The sequence below is a fragment of the Triturus cristatus genome, chromosome 5_1 (genome assembly GCF_964204655.1).
Source record: "Triturus cristatus chromosome 5_1, aTriCri1.1, whole genome shotgun sequence".
Taxonomy (NCBI): Eukaryota; Metazoa; Chordata; class Amphibia; order Caudata; family Salamandridae; genus Triturus; species Triturus cristatus.
Genome location: NC_140587.1, coordinates 756,862,473 through 756,868,472, shown reverse-complemented (window position 1 = coordinate 756,868,472; position 6,000 = coordinate 756,862,473).

Here is a 6,000-nt window from a genome sequence, read left to right as displayed (position 1 = left end):
GCCCACTGGAGGGTTATTGACATTGTAAAAAATCCCAGCACAAGAGCACACACCCACTGAAGGGTAATAATAGGCTCCTCAGCACTACGAGTCCCAGCATGTAATTGGAAAGTAAAACTCACCAGAGAGGCTCACCAGAGGGCAATCTTGTTAATTGGCATATAGATAAGAGTGCTGTAGGAGGATTGACGTGAAGCCATCCTTGAGCCTGTGAACAAGGATATATTACCTACTGGCAGTTGCCAGTAGGTAGTTGCCAGTAGGTAGTTATAGTTAGGACATGATTTTCATTAAAAAGCTGTTGTCAGTTGCCTATATCCTTGGCATTGTTTGACAAATCTTCATGACATTTTCAAAACTAGTTTGCCCCAGGGACCACCACCTCCACGGGGCTTTTACATTTTAATGTGGGAGGGCCTCATGGACCCCCCTGGCCCTGGGGACCACCACCTCCCTGGGGATTTAACATTTTAATGTGGGGGGCCTCACCAACCCCCGGCCCTGGGGACCACCACCTCCCTGGGTCCAAACTCCATATGTAAAAAAATGGGAGGGGCCCCAGGGACCACCACCTCCCTGGGGCAGGCCCCTACTCAAGGAAGGAGGGGGGCTGTGCACCCACCTCCTTGAGCCGTAGATGGCCCTAGGGACTGGCAGCGCCCAGTGCCAGCTCTAGCAATGTCCCTGGGTGCCCACCCACCGGACATTGCAGTTTGCTATGGCATGGCAGAACCACCGCTCCTGCCATGCCATAGCAAACAAGTGCTCCAATTACAGAAAGTACGTGCATTTTGCTCTTGCTTGCTGAAAGATGAGCACTTTGCTTTTTACACACAGGGAGCTGCATGTCAGCAGCTCCCTGTGTGTAAAATCAATGCTGGCTCCCGCTGGAAGAGGGGAGCCTGCCAGTCCTCAATGAGGTGGCCTTGCCCCAGGGGATGGGGTCCCCAGGGCCACTTATAGCCCAAGGAAGGGGGGCCATGCAGCACCCCTCCATTTACTTAAAAAAATAATAAAAGGCTGGGCCCAGGGGGTTGGGGTCCTTGGGGCCAATATCAACCCAGGAGGAGTGCCACATGGTCCCCTCTCCTTTTATTGTTATTTAAAAAAATGGGTCAGGCCCCAGAGCAATGGGGTCCCCGGGTCCCAAAACGGTCCAGGGAAGGGGACAATACAGTCCCCATTCCTAGAACTTTAAAGAAATAAAAAGCCGGCAACTCACCAGTGGCCCACCCTCTTTCTCCACTACTCTGCAAATGCACCTCCTGGCACGCAGCTGGTTGGGGGATGAAGTCTCCGTGGCTGCTGCTGGCCCTTAGGGGCCAACAAGACTTTCTATTACCTTCACTAAGCCCCACACAGTGGGATTGCTGAGAGGTGGTCATAGACCATGCCCCCTTTCTCCACCACTCTGCAAACGTGCCTCCAGGTGCACTGCTGGTGGGGAGATGAGGTCCAATGGCCTCCTAAGAGCCTCAGGACTAAAGTGGACTTCTTTTCCCAAGCAGCAGTGTGCCAGCAGGTGCATTTGCGAAGTGGTGGGGGAAGGAGGTGTGGCCTCTGGCCAACTCTCATCAATCCTGCTGTGTGGTTCTTACTGGAGGTAATAGGATGGCTAGTTGGCCCCCAAGCACCCTCAAGAGCCAAGAGGACTTTATCCCCCAACTAGCAGTGCACTAGAAGGTGCATTTGCAGAGTGGTACAGACATGGGGACGTGGCCTCCTACCAGGTCTTAGTCTCTGACCACCTCTCATCAATCATACTGTGTGGGACTTACTGGAGGGAACAGGAGGGGCAGTTGACCCCCAAGGACATCCTTGGGAGCCAACTACCCCTCCTCTTATCTCCAATAATTCCCACACAGTGGGATTGCCCCCTTTCTCCACCACTCTGCAAACGGGGCTCATGGTGCACTACTGGTTGGGGCATGACATCCACTTTACTCCTGAGGGACCTTGGGGGCCAAGAAGCCCTCCTGGTACCTCCTGCAAGTCCTATACAGTGGGATTTCTGAGAGCTGGTCGGAGGCCCAGCCTCCCTTTCTCCACCACCTTGCAAACGTGACTACTAGTTAAAAAAACTTTAGAAATTCACTTAAAAAACAAACGTTGCAGGGACGTTATAATTAGGGTCAAATTTCACTCGTACATAACCAGTGAAATTCAGCAGTTATAGTTACCTTAGATAACTATAACTTGCATCCCAGCAATGCACTGCTTATGACCTCACATATTACATCACTCATGACAAGGTCAGTGACATCACTCAGAACATCACTCATGACATCTCAAATATCCCTACCCACTGTTGTGTGAGTCCATACACCGGCCTCCTCCTTCCTGCCCTGCTTGGTCATTGCCCTCCATTTAGCTTTTACAAAACCTTTAAAAGTCACTGAAAAAAACAAAAGTGACAAGGACATTACAGTTAGGAAATAGAATTTAAAAACATTATAAATTTACTAAAATAAACAGAGGTTACAGGGATGTTATAGTTAGCCTCAGATTTCACTCGTACAAAACCAGTGACATTCAGCAGTTATAGTGACCTCAGAGAACTATAACTTATGCTCCAGCAATGCACTGCTTATGACCTCACATATTACATCACTAATGAAATGGTCAGTGACATCACTGATGACATCTCAAATGATATCAGTGTGTGACTGTCTGTATGGAAGAGTGAGTGGGTAGTTAGTGGCTGTATGGTTTGTGAGTGTGGGTGAGCGGCTGAATGAGTGAGTGAGTGTGTGTATGGCTGTCAGGGTGATAAATGGGTGAGTAACTTTGTATCTGAAAGACAGCATAGGTGAGTGATGTGGTATATGAGTGACTGTTTGGGTGAGTGAGTACGTGTGAGTGACTGTATAGTTGAGTGAGTATGTGCTAGTATATGTATGAGTAAATAAGTGGGTATGTGTGTGTAACTGTATGGGCGAGCATATGGCTTTGTGATTGAGTCTATGGCTGAGTGAGTAGGTGAGGGAGTGGCTCTATGGGTGACTGACTCAGTGTGTGAATGGGTGTATGAGTGGATAGGTCTGTGGCTGTATTAGTGAGTAAGTGGGTGCATGAGTGGCTGCATGGGTGAGTGAGAGGATGTGTATCTAGATCTATGAATCAGTGAGTGGGAGTGTAAGTACTGTATGGGACTGTGAATTGTTTTTTGAATAGTTGTGTGGGAGTGGGTATATGAAAGGTTCAATGGGGTGTGAGTGGGCGATTTTGTGGATGATGTCATGAGTGAATTCATTGGAGATGTTCTGAGTGATGTTATCAGTGATGTCACTGATCATGTCATGAGTGATGTAATTTGTGGGGTCATAAGCAGTGCATTGCAGGGGCAAAAGTTATAGTTAGCTCAGCTAACTATAACTGCTGAATTTCACTGGATTTGTAAAAGTGAAACCTGAGCCAACAATAACATCGCTGTAACCTTTGGTTTTTTCGGTGAGTTTCCCAGGTTGTTTAAATGCTAATTGCTAACTATAACGTTCCTGTAACCTTTGATTTGCTCATTGAATTTCAATGTTTTTTTAAGTAGTCGTGTTTGCAGAGTATTGGAGAAAGGGGGCAAGGCCTTTGACTAGCTCTCAGGAATCCCGCTGTGTAGGACTTACAGGATGTAACCGGAGGGCTTTTTGGCCCCCATGGTCCCTCAGGATTATAGTGGACTTCATCTCCCAGGTAGTAGTACACCAGGAGCCAGGTTTGCAGATTGGTGGAGAAAGCAGGCGTGGCCTCCAAAGATCTCTCTGAAATCCCGATGTGGGGATTTACTGAAGGTAATAGGAGGGGTAGTTGGCCCCCAAGGATGTCCTTTGTGGCCAACTACCCCTCCTGTTACCGCCAGTAAGTCCCACACAGCAGGATTGCTGAGAAGTTGCGTGAGGTCATGCCCCCTTTCTCAACCACTCTGCAAACGCACCTACTGGCGAACTGCTGGTTGGGGATGAAGTCACCATGGACAGAGAGGGTCATTGGGGGCCAGCAAGCCCTTCTGTTACCTCCACTAATTCCCACAGACCACGATTTCTGAGAAGACTTGAGAGACCACGCCCCCTCTCTCCACCGCTTTGCAAACATGCCTCCTGGCACACTACTAGTAGGAGGATGAAGTCCCCTTGGCTATTGAGGGTCCTTGGGGGCCAACTACCCCTCCTGTTGGCTCCTGTAAGTCCCACACAGTGGGTTTGCTAAGAGGTTTTCTATGTCCACGCCCCCTTTCTCCACCACTCTTCAAACGTACCTCGTGGCACACTACTAACTGGGTGAGAAAGTCCCCTTGGATCTTGAGAGTCCTTAGGGGCCAACTAGACCTCCTGTTACCTCCAGTAGGACCAGGTGCGCAACGCCCATTGGGCTGAATGGGCTTCAGCTGAATGGGCTTCAGCCCCCCCTCCCCTTGTGTGTCTCAGCCCGGGCTGTGGAAGGCTTGGCTGGGCAGTGTCCGGAGTCTTAACTCCGAGTGTTTCACAGGTCTTTAAAGACCATTTGCATATTTACATACCTTTATAAACTGGTTACCAGGGCTTGGTTTTTATTTCTGGTTCTAGTACCCCCTGAGCCCCCAGTCTGCCTATTCCTTGCATTGTATTTTTACATTTACTATCAAAGTGTGAGAATGCATTTCATGAAAAGGAATAAAGTAGGGTTGCCAAAAGGAAAAATGCCAGCCATGTGTTGTTTGTAATGTGACTTCTCTGTCTTTGTTCCATTTAATTATTAGTCATGGATGATTCAGACAGCCCTAAAACACAATTAACTGTGCTTTCTATTTATATTTGCTGTTCAAAGTATGCACAAATAAGTGCTGAAAATACGGCTTTAGGTGACTGCTTATTTTTGTACCGTTTGGGACATCAAAATAATAAGCTGGCAACTCTAATCATAAGTCTGGAAGTTAGTTGTAGGAGCAGCACATTATCTATTTCCACACCCTCAATACCTGAATAATGCCATAATAGTGGTTCTTTAAATGGGCCAGGTCCTCCCGGTGCTCAGCACCAGCAATTTGTAAAAGCAGGTGCCGAGACGGGTCCCTATCAGGCTCTCAAATTTCACCCTCACACTCAGACTGGAAAAAAAAATCTTAATTCTGCAGAAGTTCACTGTTTTGATGTAACTTTTATTTTGTTGCAGTTCTGTGTTGCTAAACTTGAAGTGCTTTACATGAGCACCAACAAGGACAATTACATTTATTTTTTGGTAGGCACGGACGATTAAGTGATTTGCCCAGAAACACAGGATGTTGAGTCGACGCTGAGACTCAAACCTGCTTCCTCAGCTCCAAAGTTGGTAGCTCTAGCCATTGCGCTACAACCTCTTGCACAAGAACTAAAGCATTTTCAATATTATGTACAACGAAGCCATAGTTGTATGTGTGCATATAGTATATTTATCTTATTTAACGAACAACCTTTGACAAAGCCAATAGTCCTGGCTTGTTGTAGATGTAATGTTACTTACATGGAGGCAATAACAGTAGCAGCAAAATATCAGTTGGGTGGCACATTATGCTGAGCACAGATTTTTAGCATAAATGTTTTAAGCCACACCCTTAATTATATCGTCCCTTGAGAGACCCCTGTAGGATGCTCGCTCTCTATATACTATACCAAAATGAGGAATAGTCTGCACTGAGTCCAGTGGAACCCCAAAGGTTGGTAGAGGTAAAAGTAGATAGCACCTTACTCTCTATATGAGATAGTGTGGGCGAGCAGTAAGGCTTTATCAGAGGGTAGTGTTAAGCATGTACACACTCAGGCAAGAAATGATGTCACACACTCAAAGACTGAACTCAGGCCAATTATTTTGTATACAAATATTATTTTGTTATTTTATTTTAAAACCAAGACACACCTGGTGCAAGTAAGTAAAATAATACTCAGCAAAATCTTATGCAGTGATTTACAGTTGAATGCAGGTTCAAATGCAGTTGGTTGATTTACAGGTAAGTAAACAGTTCAAAATTACTTTTCAGTTACTTTACAGATTACT